The following is a 25,745-nucleotide window of genomic DNA, read 5'->3' on the forward strand; positions in this document are numbered from 1 at the left end:
TTGATTTATGTTCTTTCCAAATATGATGGTCGCCTTTCCGACAAAACGCCGTAGACCCCCCCCCCCCCTGAAGGTTGCAGATTTAGCCTAGAATATGTAAAAACAAAAACAAACCATTAGAACCGTGAAGCTCTTACGTTTTAATTGCAGCATCTTTCTATTAATCTGATATCATGCCCCAGACCCACCCACCCACTCACAATCCTGGCGGTTAGAGATTTAGCCCTAGGATATGTAAAAAATAAAAGAAACCACTAGTCCTCCGAAACTCTTACTTTTTAATTGCAGCATCTTTCTATTAATCTGACATCACGCCTAAGACCCAACCACACATCCTCCACCCTGGCGGTTCGAGATACAGCCCTAGGATATGTAAAAAATAAAAGAAACCACTAGTCCTTTGAAACTTTTACTTTTTAATTGCAGTATCTTTCTATTAATCTGAAAACACGCCCTACACCCAACCACCCCCCCACCCCCTGAAGGTTCCAGAGTTAGCCCTTAGATATATAAAAACTAAAAGAAAATACCAGAACCACGAAGCTCTTACTATTTAATTGCATCATCTTTCCTTTAATCTGACATCACGCCCTAGACCAATTCATTCACCCACCGCCCTGACGGTTCCAAATTTAGCCATAGCCATAGGGTATATAAAAACTAAAAGAAAACACTAGAACTACAAAACTCTTACTTTTTAATTGAAGCATTCTAAGAATCTGACAACACGCCCTATACCCCCCCCCCCCCAGACGGTTCTAGATTTAGCCCTAGGATAAATAAAAATGGCAAAAAATGGAACTACGAAACTCTTACTTTTTAATTGCCCCATCTTTCTATTAATCATATTATCTTTTTTCCTTCCACTTCTATCTACGTTTTTAAACCATTTTAAATAATGTTTTTATCCAACAAATGTATTAGGATCTCTTGGTAGAAAACTTTTCCCCCGGTAAGAATTCAAGAAAAACAGTCAACACAGGAAACACCAGAAATTATCTACTTTTGATAAACAAGTGTACTCTGTAAACTAATCTACTTTCATTAAAATTTGTTAAACGCTGATGACCAATAGAATTTATAGACTATAAAAAACCCTATAGTTTCAAAAAGACAAAACCATATCCCAAAGCATACTATCAAACAGTTCGTGGTAACAAACTGTAAGTAAGAAGCGATGCGGCTCAATAGTAACCGAAACTATAAGAAACAGAGTCTTGCTAACAACAGATACATCAAAAGAATCAAATTTTGATGCTTATTCAAAATATTAAAAAATTCAAGAAGTTTAATGTTACCCATCCAAAATTACAAGCCTGAGAAAATTTGCCTAATTTCTGAAAAGGGGAGGGGAAGCATCCCTAAAAAAATAAAGTGATCTTAGAGAAAATCACGCCATGAGATTCAGCATATCAGAGAACCATTCTGTAGAGGTTTCAAACTCATATATAAAAAATTTGGCACGGATGCGTGTTTAGTTGGTTTTTTTTTACGATACCAGGGGGGTATTGTATCAAAAAAGTGATCTTAGAAGATCGAGATAGGGCTAATTTTTTCGGAAATAAAATGTTCTAGTGCCCTTTTTAAGAGACCAAAAATATTGGAGGACTGCTAGCCTCTTCTCACCCCTCCTAATCGTTTTTTACTCAAAATTTGTCCGATCAAAATTTTGAGATAGCCATTTACTTGGCTATCTGGGGGGACGCTATCCCCCCATCAAAATTCTGAATAAATATCAAACGAAGCTAATAGTCAAAATTGTGTTTTTTCTCTTTTTTTCTTTATGTATCGTATTTAAAATATGTTTTATGACACCCGTACAGATATAGGCTATTTGGCTAAAAATACTTCTTACGTACATGGTAGAAATATCTCATTTTTAAGACTAAAATTGAACAATATGTCTCCTTTAAATATAAACAATATCCTTAATGTATTGGAGTGAGATTTGGTTTTGGGGAGGTGGGGGCGCTATTCCCCCATTAAAATTCTGAATAAATATCAAACGAAGCTAATAGTCAATTTTTTCTCTTATGAGTTTAAGCATATATGCCTATAAGTTATCTGAGGAAAAAACTGAAAATTAATTTTTATTCCAGGAGATTGATGCTCAAAGTCTCGACCCAAAGCGACCGAAGCTAGATGCGGGCTCTGAGATCACTAACAAGGACCTAATAAGATCTTTGAACATGGCGAGGCGGAGTGTAATAAACATGTGACTAGAAGCGCATTGAAATGCTTTAGGAAAAAATAGGTTATCGCTTCTTAGTGAGGTATTGCCAACTCCGTGACAGATATTTTTTATCATACTTTCATTTATTTCATTGGCTTTAGCCAAACTTCACGTCGTGTATGCTTACTAACTACTAAATATGTACCGGGCTTTTTTCTGATCATTTATTTTCTGTGAAATTAATTTCGTAAAAATGGCAAAATATGAAATTGGTTAAGCTGTCTGCAGGTATGATTGAAGTGGACAATTATTTAGCCAATATAATGCTAGGAGAAAAGTAGGTTTTGACGGAGGGGGTGAAAAATTGGGATAGTTTTTGACTTTATAAAATAGTAGATATTTCACATGGAAAATAAATTCTATTTTTATAGATTAACGTCGCTGAATTATCGCCACCATCGCCGTCAACTCAAGAACCACTTATTTATAACGAACCTTCGGCAATCCTTACACCACCAATGGACTTTAGGGATAGTGCTTTACTTGATAGTGACGTAGAATGGCAAAGGGGGTTCTTAAACGATTTTTTAGGGGAATTGGCTAATCTAAATGATTTAAGCTGTGACATTGATATTACCGAGGACCGGAATGGACAAACATGCTTATAAACGAATATTTGGGGGATAGGCCCACAAGTGTATCTAAACCGGGTCCTCATGTTAATAGTCATAAAGAAATTCCAACATAAGACGATGCAGGCTGGATAGACCAGCTATCCCCAAATACAGTGGAAGGTATACTTAATGAATTGGGTGATTTCACCACACGATCAACTAATGCATTTGAACAGACTAGGGGTGGTGGTGGTGGTACTATTGACAACATTATGCCAGCCCCCCCATTGAGGTTGACGATAGTAGTAGTGAAACATTACCCCCACCAACATTTATACTACCAGATTTTTTCCTATCTAACTCTGCCTTGCACCATACTAATGTTTACTGCGCAAATTTCGGTGACCCCTTTAATTCCTTAATGCCAGGGGATTTTATAACAGACCCCCTGGTTATTAATCACTCGTATGTTAACAAGATTCGAGCCCTTCTTGAACAACAGATGCGGGTGTGGGGAGAGAGGAGCAGTTTAAAGGCATCAATAGCACTAAAAATACATTTTTTAAATGAAAATGCGATCGAACTCTATACAAAATACTTGCATAAAAAATGTTAACAATTCGCCTGCATTTGGAAAATTATGAGGTTTTTTTAGATTCGGAAAGCAGCATCTTAACTAAACTGGACAATTATATTGAGGGGGGTAGTGGGTCAGTTACTTTACTTATTCAAAGTTTAAGCGTTAACATTTGTAGATTTAAAAAGAATTTTATTTTAAGAGGTGGGTATGGGGAGGGTCTTATATTATTAAAATATCATTCAGATTTAGAGGGTTGTAGAGGTAAACAACGAATATATTTTGATGCGAGGCTACAGTGTTTCAAGTATGCATTTTTGATTGTCGCCTTTAGACTTCTGCAAAAAGATGCCTCTAAGAAAAAGTTGGATGAATTAGCAGCTAATGGGGATGGGTCAAAGTTTCCTAAAGTAGATTTTAATTGTTTAAATGGTCAATTTCCCGTAACATTAAAAGGGATAGATATTTTTGAGCGGGCTAATGCACATTTCAAGAGTCAATACATCACTGGCCAAGTATAGTTCACAGTAATCCCATCCATTTTACACCCTACCTTTGCCCAAACTATCTTCGCAAATTTATAGTCACCAGTGGTGCATTGACTGTTCGTAAGGGATGTGTAAAATGCTTTGATAGGTGGTAAGGATAACTTATTCCACCTAGAGATAGAGAGTTAGTAATCTTACGCGTACATTCCCCTACATCTTCATAAATCATTCATTTCATCATCAGGGAAGCGCTGTTTAAGGAGGGGGAAGCTATCAAAATTGTCGCCTTTCTGTACCTGAATCAATTGACTTAAGGATTTGAGGAAGAAACTGAAGGGTCTAAGAAACGTATTTTATTCAGGCACGTGTTACCCCTGTCAACTGTTTTCAAAATGAATTCTAGCAGCAGTAGCTTCTACGATGATTTGGGTATGATATTATAAAAAAAGAAACCATCTATCGATGCGTGATCTACAACTCCCCTTGGATATTCGGACCAACGCTGGTAAAATAAAGTTTAAGTCGTAATTGGAATTGTGTATAAAACCGGTACGAAATATTGCTGTCTAATGTTTACATTGTACGATTGTTGTGCCACCCCTCTAAAGTTACCCCCTCCCGATGTAATTACCTTCCCTAAATGATTATGGTCGATTACATTCCTCTTTCCCGCATTCCAAGGACCATCACAAAATTCTCCCTTGCAAATCCAACATATTTTACGTTTTTTAATGGTAAATCTGTCATCTGGTGATAGGAGCATAGGGTAGTTTGTGTAGCGTAGGCGAAAAATTGCACCATTCGCTATTTTAATTAGACTGGTCAACCCTGTGCGCATGCAGTCTTCACCCCCAAACTAACTACACCCAGCACTTGCATGGTATTACTGGAGTCTCTTTGTGCATGAGCGCAAGAAACCCCTAAGGCTTCTTGTATTTTAAAACGATTTGGATTTGACGAATCATACACGTCTCTCAGTTTCACTCCGCAGTCTAAAGCGATCTTATTGCTCTGTAGGAGCGTTTTCTGAAAGTTCTTAAAATACCAGATCACCCTATATCCGCTAACCTTTTCCACAGCCTGGTATCCATGACGGTTACAGTGTTTCATTTGATGTTTTAGCTTTAAATCACTACGAAATATAGACAGACATGTTGGACAATAATAGTATGCACCCCCATTCCTCTTTTCACCCTCACTTAAAACCCTACTAATATCAGTAGTTGTAGTAACATGTCCTATTGAATTAAGCTCTGAAGGAGGCGAGTATAAAAGCAAGACCCAATGTTTCACTGACTCAATGGATGGAGCCCTGACTGGAAATAATACCCAAACGCTTATTAACGCTTTTTATCAGAACGCTGACCCTCCTTAAATTATGTTTCATACTATAGCACCGTAACACCAATCTTGAAATGTGCATTAGCCCGCTCAAAATATCTATCCCTTTTAATGTTACGGGAAATTGAGCATTTAAACAATTAAAATCTACTTTAGGAAACTTTGACTCATCCCCATTAGCTGCTAATTCATCCAACTTTCTCCTAGATGCATCTTTTTGCAGAAGTCTAAAGGCTGCAATTAAAAATGCATATTTGAAACACTGTAGCCTCGCATCGAAACAGATTCTTTGTATTCCTCTACAACCCTCTAAATGCGAAAATGTAAGTGAGTTATAAACTTGTATAAAAATATATGGTTATTATGGATTTTCATTTATGTAGAATGGTAATAGGCTTTTGATTTTTGCATGCTCACCTGCTCTTTCCTACCCACACAACACACACACACACACGCACACACACACACGCGCACACAGACACACACACAAGCGCGCGCACACACACACACAACTAACTGATTTAAAATTATTAAGACAAAAAATGAGAATATGTACCGTGACTAAACCAAAGACATTACATTCGTCTCATGGAGTTTACTCTAGATGAGATTCAAAGGAGTCACAATACACCGTACAAGTACATTCTACTTGCAATCAGTTTTTTTAGTCGCTATGCGTATGCCATTCTATTGCGGCCCAAGAGAGGTCTTGAAGTTGCTCAGGCTACAGAAAGTATTCTTGAACAAGATTCATATAAAACAATTCAAACGGATCGGGGTAGTGAATTTGTTAATCCACGTGTTGAAAAAGTACTAATGAAATATAATAGTAGAGTGCTAACTTATACTTCTATGGGACGTATAGGTAAACATTTCTACGGGACATATACACCTTTTGAAAGAAAGTGAGTATCCCCTCACAATGTTGTATGGATTCCACAAGACGTATAGGAATTACCGCGCTGTTCTACGACTTTATGTACCTTAGCATGCATCAATTGATATGAACGGTACAAGACTTGGCAGAAATGTTTTTTTAAGTTCAATAACCAAATTAAACTTCCGATGGTTAAAAATGCATTAATTACAGAGCTCGTAATGATGAAAAGTTGAAAACTGTACCATTTTGCGTAAAAGCTAACTCTAATTGCAAAAAGGGTATAGCATTTGCAAATTGGACTCTATGAACGATACTAATTTTTTATTGAATAATAGGGATGTGAATGATCCTAATTAGTGAAAGGATCGTATGAAGGGGAAGAAAAAAGGGTTAAACTAATTACCAGTTAAGGTAAGCCCGAAGGGCTTGTTAACTCAGACAATTTGTTATAAATTTGGAACAACATCAATCTATGAAAATGGTTAACGATGATAGGATGACCTTGCGACTTGACCGAGCTTTACTTCTTCGATGTGTTCCGTAAAATACACAAGTGGCGTTTGAACAGTGTTGTCAATTTAAAATAGGGTCTAACGTTATATTATACTAAAAAGCTGATACTAATAGAGATGTAGATGTCAAAAAACGAATTTTAATATAGAAATTCAGAACAATCCATAGAAATCCTTACAAATCAAGTAGTGAGGTGTATATGAGTACGAACCGTCAAGGATCATAAGCATCAATGACCCTAACCACCAGGGACCTCAACCCCCCACGATCCCCTATCCCCAAACTCCAAAGGACTCCTCCCCTCAACTTTTTGCCCCCCCCCCCTCCCCTCCCATATTCTTGTGCATACCCATACTCCTATTGATGAGGACTGATGGTTCTCATTCAATATTTTTTTCATGAAAAACAAACTATTTCTTTTAACTAAATTTTTTTTGGACTTCGAAATTATTCAAATTTTTTTTTATTTGTTAACATGCTATTTTTTTCAACTTTTTTTAAATCTCTAAATCATATCAGAAAAATAGAATGACACTTTTAATTTAAATTTTAAAACATATTGTTGTGCATACCCATACTCCTATTGATGAGGACTGATTGTTCTAATTCAATATTTTTTTCATGAAAAACAAACTATTTTTTTGATCTAGTTTTTTTTGTACTTTTAAATTATTAAAATTTTTTTTTTAAATGGTATTTTTTCAACTTTTTTTTTTAAATCTCTACATCATATCAGAAAAATAGAATGACACTTTTGATTTAAAGTTTAAAATATATTCGTGCACATACACTTACACCTATTGATGATACCCGGTGCCTTTCATTCAACATTTTTTCATGAAAAACAAACTTTATTTTTTAATAATTTTTTTTGGATATCGAAATCATTCATCTTTTTTTTACATCTTTAATCATATCAGAAAAATAAAATGACACTTTTGATTTAAATTTTAAAACAAATTCTTGTGCATACCAATACTCCTATTGATGAGGACTGATGATTCTAATTCAATATTTTTTCATGAAAAACAAACTTTTTTTTTTAACTAATTTTTTTTGGACTTCGAAATTATTCAACTTTTTTTTTTATTCTTTAACATGGTACTTTTTTCAACTTTTTTTTACATCTCTAAATCATATCAGAAAAATAGAATGCCACTTTTGATTTAAATTTTAAAACATATTCTTGTGCATACCCATACACCTATTGATGATGCCTGATGGTTATCATTCAATTTTTCTTCAGGAAAAAGAAACTATATTTTTAATTGATTTTTTTTTGGATTTCAAAACCAGACAACTTTTTTTACATCTCTAAATCATACCAGAAAAATAGAATGACACTTTTGATTTAAATTTTAAAACAAATTCTTGTGCATACTGTATATGTGACCAAAATATCTAGTATTTTTGTGAAATTATCACTGTTTGTGAAATTTATCACTGTCTATTAAAATAGACATGAATCAAGCCCATGAATCAAGTAGTTTTATTAAACCATTTTTGAAATAGCAAACTAAATCTTACCCCTTCCCCTAATTGTTTAATAGTCTACACATAGAAAAAATCGCAAGAAAATTTGTCATGACTTATATTTAATGATTTGTGTTGACACAGCTGAACACAGAGAGTTAACACTGAATCCTTTGTGAACAGTACTAGGAGGGGAGAAAAATACTCTTTCCCTACCATTTAATGATTTGTCTTAACACAGCTGAACACAGAGAGTAAACACTGAATTCTCTGTGCACAGTACTAGGAGCAGATAAAACTACTCTTTCCTTGGCATTCATCACATAAAGACCCACCCAATATGCTGTAAGCATGTACAGAGAAGTAAACCTACATATTAAATCTGTGTCAGAAGCTGTCAACAAAGGAAATAACAATTTTCTATACTGCTTGCATCTGCTTTGGAACCGTACCTTCCTAACAAAAGAACAGCATGTTTCTATGGTAGTAATGTAGTAGGCTACTGAAAGGTATTGTTATTGTTGTTTGTCTGTGCGTGTTGACTGCATTTTGTATTATTGTGCCTGCTTTATGTCTATCACATTTATTTATTTGTTCTTCTTTTTTTGGCTTTGTTTACTTCTGCTTTGTTTGTATGCTTTGGTTTCAAATATATCTGGTATGCAAGCTGGAAACCTTAAATGGAGTCAGAAATGTCAAATAAGAAGAATAACAATATACCATATCAAACCATTGATTTCTCTTCCAATAATCTCAAAGAGGCTAGTAAATGCTTGAAACAGTGTGCAGAGTTAATATTCACTGGAAGGAAGCCAAGTGGCTGGGAACTCATCATAGCCGAGTGGTTAGCGTGATAGAGTTGAAATCCTTTGTCATTGAAGACAGGGGGTTCAAGTCGTGGTGTCCCTAGTATTTGGTTTTGGAAATAGGGTCAGTGGTGTGATTTTGTAAGCAAAGCTAGAGTCAATCCAGCTTTAAACGGGCAGCTGGAGAAATCTAGGAATGTAAACAGGAAGGGTACGCAAAAGCACAAGATGGCTGGCTCTCAGTCCCCCATTGCACAGCCTGGTTGACTGACACTTCATGTTTCAAAAATGACAACAATCATGGTAACAAGAAATAAACAAGTTTTGGAATGAACAAAAAGGACAATCAACAAGAATTGGACACCTGGGTATTGATTGGTACTATAAATAATAAATAGACTCCACAGGCCGAGCACACTATGGAAAAAAAAATACTTCAGAATACACAAGGATTCAAATTCATTGTACTGTTCTTAAGGGCACTAAGCAAAACATATCGTACTAATATCATAAATATTATGGTTCTATATGCTGCCTTTCATAAAATGACGTTTACAAAAGAACCCTGTCTAAACTATCTTGAAACCATATTCTGGTATGATTTTTAATGAGTTATGCAATATGGGTGAATAATGGCTGAACTGAAAGAAATCACAAAAAGACAAATTATGAACACCTTTAAAAATTCAAAATCTATCCCTCCTGAATTGCAGAGGTAGTAGGCTCAAACAACTTAGTCTGTGCTCACAAGGTAAATATTTCAAATAAGGAACAGATTTTGATGCCTGTTTTTGAACTTTTTCAATAAGCTGTGAATCAAGTTTTCTTGTTGGACACTATACAGATGTGCAGAATTCAATTATAGGTCATGTCAATGTCATTGTCTTACACAATGTAGTAAAGCTTTGCAGGTTAAACCTTCTAAATATTTTTTGTATGCAAAGCAAACTGTAGTTTGCTTTACACAATACAGCTAATGCTTGGTTATCAAACCTCAATTAATTATCAAAAACAATACCAAGTTCCATAACAGGATCAACAAAACCTACCACTACATCACCAATGAAATACTGATATGCTACTGCATTCTTTCAATAATTCATCACATGTCATTTTCGCTTAAATCACATTGTCCAGCAAAATCTGGAAAGAATCCTGTAGAGTCACCAGTCAATGATGTTGGGGAGCCATTGACTCAATTACATACCACTCTGTCTTCCATGATTTAGTGGACCAACTCTTAGCATCAGCAATCTTAAAGGTGTCAACAGAGGGAGCAATGAAAGCAGTATCAGGAAGACTGTTCAAATTGACAATCACTCTATTGGAGAAGTAGTGGTTTCTGGACTCTGGTACATGGGCACCGGCAGGAGGGCAGGGGGGGGGAATGCTTCCCTGGAAATTTCGGACTAAAAAGTAATTATAAGGATACCAGCAGAAAGGGAGCAGAATAGGGAAAAACCATGGAAAAAATGTGCGTTGCCCCAATGTGGACTGCCTGCCAATAGATTTTGACCCTCAGTAAGGACATTATAAGTTCTGACTTGTGACTGAGTGACCCCTAACCAGTTTTCCACAAACATTTTTCAATATGATTTGGTTGGAGCAAAGAAAAAAAAAAAAAAATCAAATTCTTCATAGTAATGAATGGTAGTAAATAATGATCCTTGTCAATAATAAAAGTATAAAAGCCTAACTATCGATATCATTTAATGGAAGAATCAGCTTTTTATGGTGATCCTAAATATGTATTTTTTCATTAGTAATTAGTGCATTTATTGGTACACAAGAAAGTTCATATAATTATAGAAAACACAAGGAAAACAACTTAATAAGGGGCAATTTCGGTAAGAATATGCCATCAACTTTTGCTTGCATTGCAAGAGTACCCATGAGCTGATATATGAAGCCACTAAAATCAGAAAAGTTTCCCCTGAATGAAATGCTGGGAATTTCTATATATTCCACCTTAACATATACGTTTTTCATGTTTTATTATAATTTTTTTTTTCAGGAGTGATTGTATTTATCAAGTTGTAACTTTGAAAAAGATTTAATTTTGTACAGTTATTAAGTATAAAAGTGTCAAATATACTGGCTTTTGGAATTAAAATTAAATCAAAATTTTTTATTTGATTTTCTTAATCTTAGTTTTAATGTTTACTTTGAACAAACTACTTTGATAATGCGTTACTTCTTATAAATACTGAGTCTAAAGACATTAAATCTTTTGGCATTTGATAACCAAGTTCAAAACTGTTGATATTGTTAAAAAATATTGCTTTGGCATTACAAGACAGAACTGAATGCTAGGGAGTTTATATTTAGTTTTTGTAAGTAGGCTATTGTTTTGTGTATTTTTTTTATTAATTACTTTTTTCATTTTTATATACTTTTTTTTCAATTGAAATACTTTTCTCATTGCCTTTAGAAAAATGTTTGTCTCTAGGCTTCATTAAATAAAGAAAAAAGAAGTTTTTTTCAGCTAAAAGTAAGGAACAACATTAAAACTTAAAATGAACAGAAATTAGTACATATATGAGGGGGGTTACCCCCTCCCCTCTCTTCAGGCTACAATTTTTTCGGCACTTCAAAAAAAGTTGATTATTGTTCTAATTAAACGACCCTTGTGTTTCAGGAGTTGTTGTTGCGGAATTGGGATAAAATTCATACTTTACTATATAAAGAGAGGGGTCGAGGAGGGGGCAACCCCCTCATTAGTGTGAAAATGTCTGTTCGGTTTAAGTTTTGATGCTACTCGTTACATGTTGAAAAAGCTTGTTTTTTTTAATTTCTGAATGTTTTTTAAGGGATGAATGGCTCCACCTCCACGGAAAAATACCCTTCCCCATAGAAATATCCTCTGGATAATTCAATCCTGGTGAAAATTTATCCTGGACAATTACCCTCAACATTTCCATGCGTAAAATTGAATTGGTAAAGAGAAAGCAAGACATACAAAAAAAAAATTTTATATGAATTCTGGCAAATTCACCCAGTTCAAAATTCTCCCTGAAAAGTTCACCCCTGGAATTCACTACCCTCTTTATCGAAAATTCTTCCAGCAGAAAATTCGTCCTCCCCTCCCCACCCAAAAAATGTATGCATGCTTCCCAATAATAAACTTCATTGCTTAAAAACCTTTCCCTAGGGAATGTAGAGGGTCATTTTATCTCCAAAGACATAGTTAATAGGGTTTTCAACTATGCAGAACAAAAATTATATCTCAAAATTTCGATTGGACAATTTTGGGAAGAAGTGGCGTAGGAGGGGGCCTAGTTGCCCTCCAGTTTTTTATCACTTAGAAAGGGCACTAGAACTTTTCATTTCCGTTAGAATGAGCCCTCTTCTGACGTTCTAGGCTCACTGGGTCAAAATGATCACCCCTGGGAAAAAAATTTAAAAAATAAAAAAAACAAGAAAACAAATAAACATGCATCCATGATTTTTCTTCTGGCAAAAATTACAAAATTTCACATTTTTGCAGATATGAGCTTGAAACCTCTATAATAGGGCTCTGTGATTGATGAATCTGATGGTGAGATTTTCATTGAAATCCTATGACTTCAAGGGAGTCTTTCCCCCTTTTTTCGAAAATCAGACAAATTTTCTCATGCTTGTAGTTATTTGATGGGAAATACTAAACTTAATGAAACTTATATATTTGGAATCAGCATAATAAGGCAATTCTTTTGATATAGCTATTGGTACCAAAATTTCCGTTTTTTTAGAATTTTGGTTACTATTGAGCCAAGTTGCTCTTCACTTACAGTTTGTTACCGTACCACAAACTGTTTGATTGCCCATCAAAACCCAAACAGAGATCACTGAAATATTGATTGTTTTTTCTGCATTAACAAAAGATTTGTATTCATAGAACTTTACAGTTTCATGAAATGTAATTAAACAAATATAAACAAGTTTTTCAACTAAAGTAACGGGCAAGTTTAAACTTAAAACCAATATAAATTACTCTGTGTATAAGGGGAAAACCCCTTATCGACACCTTGTTCATCAAACAAAATTTTTTTAGTGCTTTGAAAAACATTTTTTTTTCCAATTTTCTTTAAAAATTTAAAAAAAAGTCAAACTTCACAGTACAGAGTAAGGAGCTAAGAAGGAGACAACCCCCTTCATACAAAGAATGATCTGTTCAAATAGGTTTAAAATCTGTTCCTTGCTTTCAGTTGAAAAGCTCTTTTTTTATTTAATCTGATTGTTTTCCAAATCATACCTAGGCCTAACCAAGATATAATTTGAGGTACTGGTCACTTAAATCCCTGGTTAACTGCTTTTAGAATGTGTAAATCAATAACTAAATATTGATTAGTACCATCCTACATTTAAATTTGCAATTTCAATTTTGGATAAAATTTGATTTTACTTAAAAATTGGCAATGATTTTGCCAATTTTTGGTGATGATTTTGGTGAAGTACTTGTTAATCTTACTACTAAAGAATTTCAGTGAAATGGAGTATTATTGTTTGTATGGTTGGAAATACTGTGAGATTTTGATCTTCTACTTAACTGAAGCAATCACAGCCTCTACAACAGAATTTTCTTATCATTAAATACATTAGATACATTTTTTTAAATACATTGAAGTACTTCATATAAATAGAAAAAGAAAAATATTACCATTTAAAATTGCTGAAAACTAAATTCCTAGCAGTATTTGTCACCCTAAAGAAATTTCATGGCAGGGCTGATGATGACCTGCCTTGCCTTTTCCACCCCTGTGCTGGTAGATACAGGAATGTAACATATTAGCTGTATAGAAAAACATTTTGATTAATTCCTACTCCCCCCTACCTCTTTCAACATTTATCTGAAGCCTCATGAATAGTAAGCAGTTTGTTCATTGCCCACCTAAACAATGACTCCCCCCTCCCCCCCCCCCTTCCTCATTATAGCTGATATGCAATAACAGATCACCAAACATAGCCTAGTTTCATTACAAATAAAGCAAATCAACTTGGTTGAATCCAGTACTGCCACCAAGTGGCATTACTTCTTTTGCAACTGAGAAGCCTGAAATATAATTATTGACACTTTTAAATCAATTAACTTCTCATGGTTTTAAATAATTGCAAATTTGTCCTCTTCAGAGTAAAGTTGTAGTTTGGTGTTCTAAACCACCTAAACTGTCACCCAATCACCACTGCTATTTTGGCATCTGGCCCCCACTGGAAAATTTTCTGCTGGTGCCCTTGCTCTGCCCTCTACCAGGGTAACTTCTTACTATGCCTGGTCCTGGAGGATTCATCAAGTTGAAGGGACTTTTGACAGGAGGAGTCAGCATTCAAAAGCTTATAAATCATTATGACATCACCTCTTCCCTGATTAATGAAGATTAAATTCAAATTATGCCAATTAACCAATGCATTTAAATCTTCCTGTAGAACAGTCACATCAACTAGGGAAGATATGCCCCAAATTATTGCCAAAATATTGCTCTTATCTCCCTATACATATGATATTCATTCTGTGAACCTGTTAAAACTTAACTTCTAGAGGAGCATGGATTTTAAAAACCATATAAGATAGACTTTTCTCTTTGCTTCTTAAAGAGATATGACAATCAAAACTAAACAGCATCTTAAAATGGATCCTTTGCACCATGTGAGTAATGTTATTGTTCTTAGAATAATCATCACTTAGGATATTTGTGACCTCTTAGTCTACAAGATTCATATCTTACCAGACCAAAGTGCTAATTTCTGCCATTTTGTACAACACAAAATGGCAGATTGTGTTCTTTTCTACTGACTCCAGTTTTTGAAAATGTGTATTTTATTTATCTCAGAAGAATTTTAAGCCATATCAAGAGGTTTTTCCCTAAATTTAAGAAAAATTTACAAGTTTTTAAAAAACTTATAAGTCAGCATTGAGCAAAAGTACAAGGCTCAAAGCACTTATATTGTGCTTCATTTGAGCAGTCAATCTGTTTCTCAACATTTCACTTTCATAGCATACAGATTATAAAAGGTCATCACTGGCACGGGCCATGGGTTCCCATTAGGGGGGGGCCAGAGGGGGGCTGCAGTCTCCCCCCTGGCTGAATGCTGCTGCCTTATATTTCATATTTTTTTTTGAGATTTCTATTATACAGCATTGGAAGTGCCAATTAGACCAGCTAAGCCCCCCTCCCCTAAAATTCAGCTTATGGGTGCCTATGGTAAGGGCTCTTTAGAAAGGGGGGAATGGAGGTATGTACTTCAAAATACCTTCCTGAAGGATTCTTGAGGCTCTGGGTCTGTTCCTGGGAATTTTATTCACCTAACTCAATTACTCTCTAAGATCAACAGGGGGGTGGATCCAGGGGATGCCCCCCTAACATAGTCTAAAGTAGTGTAATTTACTTAATTAACACAATTTTGCATTAATTAAAACACAAGTTTATCAGATCCACCTATTTTGTCCCCCCCCCCTCCTTAAAAAAATCCTGGATCTGCCATTGGATCAAATCAACATAAGCCCCTAGCCAAGAATTTTACCCAGAATACCATCAATTGAAAACTCTAAGATAGCTAATTTGCTTTCTAAAATAGCAAAAAGTCCCTCATCTAGAAGTTTACCTAAGAATATAACATTTTCTTTAAAAGTGTTGCATATAGTTTAAGATATCAGGCTCTATTAGGGGGGGGGGCACATCTTGTTAGCAACCATTAGCCTATACTTGGAAAGAGTGTCAAATAGGAAATATAATGATACTACTCTTTTGTTATTATACTCTTTTCTTCCCGGAGCAATCTTGTTGCATAGTTACAAAAGATTTTCTAATGGAACACACAATCACTGTCCCATAAGAAACAAGAACAGCTACTTGTATAAACCATAGAAAAAGATACACATGTTATCTACCTCCAAGAAATGGATCTAGACTTAGAAAGAACACCTTGACAAGAAGGATATATATTCTTCTATGTACTGCTTTGGGTACCTGTCTGACTAACCATACTTCAAACAGTAAGCTGTATAGAAAAATGGTTCAACCCAGCTTTCTCAGGCTATAATAAGAGAAAAGTTGAGATGGCTAGGACACATTCTGTGGAATGAAGGATGATTTTTGCCAAAGAATGTCCTTGTCAGCCAACCATTTAGGGCCAAACAAAAAGCAGGTCATCCCAAATTTGGTGGGAAATAAGAAAAGATTTAAGAGAAATTGGAAATTCTTGGGAGTGTGTAAAGAAAGAAGCTTTGAATAGATTGGGATTTAAGAGGAGCATGTGTAGCTATGTTAGTCTTAGATGGTTTGGCACTGCAGTGAGCTGTTAGTAGTAGGCCTAGTCTAGAAGTAAATTAGGCATAAGCCTAGGTTAGATTAGGGGCTACCAAGAAGAAAACATGTTAAAAAAAAAATTCTTACTTCATAATATGAAGATTAAATGTACTTAAGAAATTTTGACAGTAGCTTAGCTAGGCTATACTTTAATCCCTCCCCCTAATGTGCAAATATATGGTCCAAATTGTATATTTCCTAGGCTTAGTATTTTACCATGCTATACAAGTAAAAGCAGAATGATCTTCTTGTTTCAACCCAAGTAGGCTAACTGTAAACTGAATCAACTGTGACAAAATCAAGAAATTGAAAAACACATGGGAAATATATAATTTGGGCTATATTTGTGTGTTAGGGGGTGGTGGTGGTAAAGCATAGTGGAGTTGCAGTCAAAATTTGTTAGGCTTACTATAATTATTCTGCATAGGCCTATTATGAAGGAAGAATTGTTTTCATAATAGTTTTCTTTCTCAATAGGCCCTAATCTTGGCTTATGCTATAGGTTACAATGGAATTATGATTAAATCTTATTTAAAATGACTTTAATAGAAACTTCCAGTATACTAAAAATAATAATTGTAATATATACCAATTATCCTATTTTGATGTATAGGCCTAGGCCTATATCCTTTTAGTGTTTCAGTTTTATTCACATATTAACAGAAAGCTGATTTTCTTCTGATTCTAGAAAGTTAACTTTTATTGCTTGATATTTATTCTATAAATCACAAATATTAGCCTAAATATAATTTTTCTTTTCAATTGCTTGTCAAAACAAAGACCACATTTTTAATTTATGCTGACAAATTATTGGTGAAAATTTGAACAAGATGGTGGGGTTCTTGTTACTGCCCTCACATTGCATCATGCTGTAGTAAAAAGAGGGGTAAAATTCTACTTAGCATCTTGGAATGGGTTTAGGTTAGGAAAATGAAACTATCAGGTATGGGTCTACAGGCCAAAGAATGTCATGGGAAGGTATGTTGAAGTACCTACTTCCACTCCTTCTCCCCCTAGAGGGTCCTGAAATTTGCCTACATGACAGGACTATATCCATTGAAATTTTGACAAAACAACATTTTACCTTAATTTTCAGTTATCAGTGTCTTTCTCTCTGGCTTTAGCTCTGAAAATGCAATTTTAGTTATTTGAGCAGCATTTTAAGCCATATCAATGTTTTAATTCCAAAATTTAGGAAAAGTATTTGCATATCTTAAAAACCATATAAATTGGGATTGAGCAAAGTTGTGAAGCTGAAAACAGTTTTGTTCTACTTCATTTAAGCAGAAGATCTATTTTGCAAGGTTTCACTTTATAACACACCGTTTTTTAAAGGTCATCAGAGGTCAAGACCCTCTAGAGGGAGAAGGAGTGGAGGTAGGTACTTAAAAATACCTTCCCGGGACATACTTTAGCCTGTAGACTCATCCCTGAAAGTTTCATTTTCTTAACATAACCCCTTTCTAAGATATTCAAAAGTAGCTAAAGTAGAATTTTACCAAAAGAGGTGGTCCAAAAACCCATTGCTAGGCTATTTTTCTGGAATGCCAAAGAAAAGTGGTCTTTCGCAAAAAGAGGTCTTTTACCCTAACTCAGCTACATGGAAACTAGGCTAGAACAAGTTTCAGCAAGATATTTTAAACAATAGAGGATTAGGCCTAATTCTAGATAATTTCTGTGAAAAGTGCCAGCATCAAAATCAAATACCATGATCAGCGTCTCCAATATTTAAATTCATACGCGGAAGTTTGAATTATCATTTATATCATTGAATACATGCCAATTTTAAATTGATCTGACGTTATCGCTTAAAGATGTTTCAGAAATGTCCAAAAAGTTTCTAAAATAATTATATTTTAGGGACGTTTTTTCACTCATCAATGTGCTAAGATCTTACATCTTTTGTCAGAAAACGCTTAAAAGTGAAATCTTTGAACAAAGATCTTACATCTTTGGTCGTTCTGCCACACAACATTATATGAAATACCCTGACGATGATGCTAATTCATCTGCCAATAATCTAATGTCTGCCTCAATTTATGGCACTGAAATAGCTTACAATTATGATGAAGCTACCGGCTTGTCATCTACTATAAGGGTCAAAATTGTATCTTTGTTTATGACGAATGGCATTGTATCCTATTGTAAAAAGATTCATGACGCATGTGTCGCCTCATACCAACTGGGAGTCGGAAATTTCGCTTCACAATTTCTTCAGCTAAGTCTACGTCAATAGTTAAATGAGTATATTTCAGATCTCCTTTGGCATAAGACCTGGTTATATTTATTTTTTCTCACCAGTCGAACGCGTTACGTTGCACCATTCGGCCAACTATCCTTTTTTGGCGTACCTCAACAAAGTCCTTTAAGGGGTAATATTCTTTGGAAGATGCCTTTCCTGCTGCTAGGGCCAGGTATACTAGCTCTATTTATCACCCCCTTTACTCATTTTTTTTTACATAATATTCTGAACCTTATTTAGTTGTCTTCTAGTCTCGTAGAGAAAAGTTTTTATGAAATATCAAACTGAGTCAAGAGTTTGTTGACCATTGTGTCAAAATGCACTGTTTGTCTTCTACCAATCTTTTGCCACGTTTGCTTTTCACCTTGATTGAGGTAAGTTTTGCACCCTCAGCAAAACTCGTCTTTTTTCCTAGCCAGTTGACTAGACTTTGTCTTATTCTTTGCCTTTCAGTACCTTTACCAACAGCACCGGTAACAACATTAGAAATAACCCCCTCTTCCTCAAACATTGTCATTTAAACAATAGATGCGTTCTCGGACGTTGTATTTTGAAAAAGGATTTTTCTATATTTTTTTTTGTCCCATTTCTATAGGGGCCATTCATCTTCTATTGCAGACTTATTACACCGTGATGGTATCAAAGAGCAATCGAAAATATTAAAACTCATCCAATGCAAAAGGCAACGAGTGCGTAACCTTCCCTTTGACTGGATTCACCTCTGATTTGCCAACGGAAATCAATGTTTAGTGGCAGTCTCAACCTCGACAAAGGCTCCCAATTCCTTGAACAAGCGGCAAAGTGAGCCAGTTAATCTCCTGTTGCATTACGTTACCTCGATAGTTAAATCCACTATTGTGGTGATGCTTTCTAATTAAGTCAATTTGGAATTTAGTGAAAATATTAAGACGCAAATATAAAAGTTTAGAAATACCACTTTTTATTAAGATAAGGAACATATCCTGGCAAATTTATGTTTAACGGGAAATTGAGAAATTACCACTTCCTAGCTATTTGCGTCGGTTGGGTGCTAGAATGTGTGGTTGATAAAAAATATAAAAGATACATTTTATGGTAAGGGGTAGACTGATGCTAATTTTATGGCGGACTGGCCACTGGTCCGTTGATTTAGAAATTCTTTGGAATACTGTCGGATTATTGCAAGTGTCTAAGTATTTTATTATATTATATCTTACTGTAAATTTCTGATACTTGTTGTCTCCCTGGATCCACAAGTTCCAGTAGAATATATATATACATTATTATACCTTGTACTAGTGTATGTTAACTGAATAAAAATATTGTATTATTGCCAACCTCTCTACAATCTACATTTAGTCTCTCAAATATACCCAGCTGGTACGCCTCATTAGTCAAGCCATAGCCTAAGGCACGCTATCAAAGTTTAATTACCTTAGGGCCATAGTTTATCTCCCCTATAAAGGGAGAATAAAGGTATCTACCACAACATCACCCTTAATACCATAAAATTACCTTACCAGAACTTGCGGCGGGTGCAAAAACTGGGTCGAGAGGGCTAGATAAAAATTGTAGATTGAAATAAAATGACTTTACCAGAGAAAAAAATTACTTCCCTATCAACGGTACTTGATATTGCAAAAATTATATCAGAATACGCAGGAATTTCAGATGTCGATGCATTTATCGAAAAATTTAAAATTTTCGACGAATTAACAGAGTCGTATGACGATAAGGTTATAGAGCAATACTTTGTAGCTACATTAAAGGGAAGCGCCCTTAGACACTTTGAGGCGATTAAGGAAAAAGAGCGCAAGGATATTAGTACTCTAATTGAATCTTTAAAACAAGGTTCATAGAAACGAGTATCTCCGAGAGGCTAAGAACTGATGTAGTGACATTCAATACCTCAACTAGTATCAGGGAATATGCAGACAAAATTTGTCGATCTGTATGCTTACAATTAGAGAAAGGCGGAAATGACGAGACAGTACAGAAAGTACAATTACATACTTTTACGCAAGGGTTGCCAAAAAACTATTAAGACTAATATTATCACGGAAACCTGAAAATTTAGAGCAGGCTATAATCCAAGTAGAAAAAGAGGTAAAAATTGACGAGGCCATGAAAAAGTTTGATCAAATGTCAATAAATAACACAGGAGACCAAGAAAATATAAAATATGAAAGGGGACAGAAGCGGGTGAACTTTGAGGAGCCAAATCGTTAACCAAAAAGGCGCGACGGAGGCCAAGGGTTGCCGTCTAGGGAAGTAGTTGACAGATTCCACGGCCTTGAGAGATTAGCAGCTAATAACTATAGAAAATATGGGCACCCACCCCCACCAAAGACAGATAGTTGAGGAACCAACAATGACAGATCAAGAATATTTAGAAGTAATCAGGAAACCAACAAACAATTTAAGAGGAAATTTAATTGCTATTATTGTAGCAAACCAAACCACTATGCAACAGATTGCTGGCATAGAATACGCAAAGAAGGCCAGACTTACAAGACAAGACACTTGTTAAGAACGCACGGGGGCAGAAATTTAGGAAGGCAGGGAACAAATAATACTTGGCAAACACCTAATAATATTCCTGAATTTAGGCCTAGAAGGCAAACGGTTAACAACACCGAGGGTCAAAATAGCAACGCTGAATAAAATTGGGATAACCCCAGAAGCCTTTGGTCAAACAGTGGGAATTTAAACGGAGAAACCAGCCTGTTAGGATCGACAGAGCTGAATCCTTACAAAGACCCTTTATAGTTTAGAGTGTTGTGATACAAATGCAAATAATAATAACTTACCGATTTTGTGTTGTATTAAAATTGAGCGTTTTCAAAATTTACCATGTTTACTAGATACGGGTGCATCTAAATCCTTAATTCGAGAGGGAGTTTTAAAGAGGTTTCCCCCTAGTGTCAACAATCGCGTAAGCAGGTGCCAGAAATCCCTGACATCAGTAACAGGTCACAAGCTGACAATTTTGGGGAAATGTCCATTAAAATTTAGCACAGGGGATAAAAAAATAACAGGAACGGTGATAATATGTAAGCAGCTACCATTTCCTTGTATTCTAGGAGTAGACGCTATTAGGAAATATGGGATCGTATGGGAGCCCTCAACTGATACAATATCCATAAGCCAGGCAAATGAAACTAATAGGCAAATTTGCGTAACAACAGATAAAGAGAGTGACGATTCGGATTATAACCTAAAAATAAACAGAAAAATCACAATAGAAGGGGAACAACAAATCAAGTGCTAGCGAGTTCAAATACTAAAGAAGGAAAAGCTGAAGCAATGGATGCCATGATAGGGGAATAAATCCTCGAAGATTACCCCAAAATTTTTATGAAAAGTCAAATTATAAAAATTGGAAATTGTATTACATGTATAAAATTATCAAATCTAAGTAATAATAAAGCAAAGCTGAATCAGATAGCGCTTCGATCAGTGGAAAAGATTTCAAATTCAGAAATAAAATGGCTAAGCGGCCCAGAATTAAGCGTAAATTTCAGTAGCCACAAACAAATTTCATCAAAACCGCAACCACAAGAAACATATTGAATGACAAAAACTGAATTTTTGCAACCATTTGATTTAAAACATTTATCGGAAAACGTAAAAACCCGGGTGGGAAGTATTCTTTGTGATTTTAGATGGACATTCGCAAGACACAAAGCAGATTACGGATTAACTCACTTAATCACGCACAAAATATCAACACAGGGTCCTCAAATTAAAAAGCCACCGTATAAAACACCTTATCATTTAAAACCATGGCTGGACGACCAAAAAAAAGAAATGGAAGCACAGGGTATTATTAAAGAAAGTGTTAGCGATTGGTGTTTTCCACTAGCAATAGTCAGAAAAAAAGATAATACTTGGAGATTACGCAAAGATTTTAGAGCGCTAAATGCAGTGCTAAAAGATACTATGAAACTACCACGAACTAATGCGATATTAGATTCGCTGGGAGGTACAAAATACTACACTAGTTATGACTTAATAACAGGATATTGGCAAATAGCCTTAGATCCAGGAACAAAGCACAAAACAACAATAATACCAGATGATGGAAGAACATTTACATTTGATTTTATGCCTTTGGGATTATCATTTAGTCCAAACTGTTTTAGTCGACTAAGAAATTTGGTGTTAAAAGATAACGAGCCAGGAAGGAAAAAAAATACCTTGGCTTACTCAGATGATGTAATTTTGTGTATTGAAAACCTGGAAGACCATTTAGTCGGACTTAGAAAAACACTGGAAAAATTTGAAAAAGCAGGCTTAAAAGTAAAACCAGAAAAGTTAAAAGTAGTAGTACCAAAACTAGTTTTTCTTGGACATCTAATAAGCCAAGGTACTACTTCGCGAAATCCGGACATATCTACGATCAAGGATAAATTGAAACCAACGAAATATAAAAAAAAGCTGCAGATTAGTATTTGGTTTATTAAGTCATTAGAAACGATATATTAAAAATTATGCGACAATAGCACAAACTTTGACAAACCTTTTGAAAAAATCAGGCAAATTTGAATGTCCATCAGCAATACAGCAATATCAGCAATACAGGCGCTGAATGAAATAAAAAGGCAATTATTACAGTTGCCAATACTTAAACTACCAGATTTGTCAAAGGACTTCTGTTTACAAACAGATGCTTCGGGGTACGAAATTGGGGCTATATTATTAAACATAAATTCGGAGGAGTAGAATCAATAGTCCAAAACGCCAACAGGTCGCTGACGGAGGCAGAAAGAAAATATTTGACGGTTGAAAGGGAATGCCTAGCAGTTGTAGTATACAGAATATTCTCGCCAATTTTTACTTGGAAAAAAAAATTCATTTTACGCGTAGACCAAAAATCACTAATTTGGCTACATGCGATGCAAAATACCTCAGCGCAGCTGACCCGGTGGATACTACGTCTGCAAGCATTACTCATATACCCCAATATATATAAAGGACCGTAAAAACATTTTACCAGACTATTTGTCACGAAACCCTGATACGGAAGGAAATTTAATAACAACCGTCCGAAACGAACTGGAAGGGGTGGAAATACTATCTAATGGAAAATTTCGAATCATCAAGATAAAGATGATTTTTGTTTAGCAATGAAATCCTTTTTATCAAAAGGAACGGAACTGCCAGAACACTTTAAACGCTTTTTGAAGGACTTAGATAATTATGATCTGGATGAAAGTAAAAATCTTTTGGTAAGATATTACAGAGTACCCCAAGAATATAGAAAAAATGAGTTAAAAATTATTCAAGTAATTCTAAAATCACTGGATGGAGAAATTTTACAGATGGCACACGCAACTATTGGCTGTCACATGGAGGAAGCGAAAACTATTGGGAGGATTAAAGGAAATTTTTATTTTCCAAAAATGTACTCAAAAGTAAAAGCTTTTATACAAAGCTGCCAAGAGTGTGCCAAACAAAAGTCGCCACCAAAGACCCCTAGGGACAAATTAGGTCAATAACCCACCCCTGCAAGGGTAGGAGAATTAATGTCAATAGACGTTTGGGGGGGCAGGAGGAAGTTTACCAGTTTCCAGGAAAGGTAATAGGTGTGTACTAACCGTAGTTGACCATTTCAACCCATATTTATACGCTTTTCCAATTAAAGACGAAAAGACAAAAACCATTACCAAAGTTTTAGTCAACCGGCTACTTTAGAAACACGGAATTTTTCCTAGAATTTTACTTACTGACAATGGGCCATGTTTTAGAGCCAAATTATTAGACGAAATTACGGAATATTTGGGGGTAAAGCGATGTTTTATCTCGTCGGACATGGCATCGGCTAATGGAAAAGTTGAACGCAAACATAGGGAATTAGCTTACGTGCTGGGGATACACACAAGAGAGGAAAATGAGAATTGGGACGAACGCATACTATTCGTAGTCTTTGCAGTAGATACGGCTATTTCACGTTCTTTAAAAGAAACACCATTTTTTTTACAACATCTAAGAGATCCCAGAATTTCTTTAGATGAAATTCAAAGTGATAGAATATATTAAATCTGACCAATACAAACAAGAAATGGCGATGCGAATGAAAAAAGCTATGGAACAGGTGAGAGACAACTTGGAAGATGCAAAAACAGAACAAAAATAAAAATATGGCAGAAAAAGCAAAAATAAGACAAATTATTGTTTAGGAGACTTAGCCTATGTATACAAAACCAATCTAGAAGGGACAAGAAAGTTAAAACTAAAATGGGACGGGCCCTAAAGAATTGTAAAAAATCTACCAAATAGCTTAACCTATGTTCTAAAACATCAGTATAATGAAAAGGAAGATATAGTACACCATAATAGAATGAAAAGGGGATTTTTCTCAAAACCATGGAAATCAGACCCTATTCCTTCTGACGAAGAAATAGATCAAACAATTTCATCAGTATATATCAGAAGGCCTTCGAAATTCTATGACCTTTTTAACGACCACAACATTTAGGAGAAGTGGAAGGAATATTTAGCCCAGTCTTGGCTACAAACGTTCCAAAAAAAACAAGAGAAAACGAGAATAGTCCATTGCTCATCGGGTACTAGCGATTAAATCGATAGAGAAGAGCCTCAAAAACAACCTACAACTTTGAGAGATAACAAACCGGAGGTTAAATCCAAAGAGGAAGAAAAATTGGAGGAAACAAAAGAATTGTCAGATTTTCATACGCTAGACTCGCCTACAGTATTAGCACAAAAATGGCTTTTCGAACAAACGCCATCTACCAGAAGCGAGCTAACAGAATGTGAAACAGATAATTCTTCTACAGAAACAGTATAACTAAACCTGGACCATCGTTAAGAAAAACCTCCTTAAGAGAAAAATTATGGAGAACAGTAAAGAAGCCAGAAAGACAGCAACAAGTTCCTTCTTCAGCAGCACAAGTGGCTAAAGTACTAATCAAAAAGGTCAGACGTCATGAGGACCGGAGGCTAAAAACATTTGAAGAAGCAACAAAACCACACTCAAATTCAAAACTTTGTAAACCATATTCTAGAGACCACGGAAAAACTTGTCAACATTATGAAGAAGAGAAACAAAAATTTGAAATCTGAAATTCAGATCAGGAAACAGATAAAGGGAGAACTAGTGTTGCTCCCAGCCGATTAGTATTTGAATAAAATAATGATAACCGGGAAAAAAGAATACGAGTAAAAAGCCTCGAAAGAAATATCTATATTTTTTCTTCCTTTAGTTGGTATGTTAATAACGTCAAAAATTTCCTTCATAATATATCTCGCCTGTAAAAAAATTATTAACGTAGAAATTACACTCAAAACAAATTATAGCTTAGAGACTCATAAGTTCCCAGATAAAAATGAACTCAGAACTAAGTGACATCATA

General features: G+C 35.1%; 1 protein-coding gene across 3 annotated transcripts in view; it reads right to left on the bottom strand.

Annotated features, from left to right (window-relative positions):
• Window positions 1-17,878, bottom strand: part of Dhps (Deoxyhypusine synthase) — a 137,339-nt gene extending 119,461 nt beyond the window's left edge. The window contains exon 1 of one of the 3 annotated variants that reach the window (XM_089104511.1): window positions 17,856-17,878. The gene's annotated coding sequence lies outside the window, so the exon portion shown is untranslated. Of the gene's footprint in view, window positions 1-16,737; window positions 16,857-17,855 lie in introns of those variants that run through there. The other 2 variants (XM_089104512.1, XM_089104510.1) reach the window with 2 other exon arrangements.
• Between the last annotated feature and the right edge of the window lie 7,867 nt (window positions 17,879-25,745).

Source organism: Artemia sp. Qi Xiang Cuo, chromosome 18 (genome assembly GCF_049724085.1).
Source record: "Artemia sp. Qi Xiang Cuo chromosome 18, ASM4972408v1, whole genome shotgun sequence".
NCBI lineage: Eukaryota > Metazoa > Arthropoda > Branchiopoda > Anostraca > Artemiidae > Artemia > Artemia sp. Qi Xiang Cuo.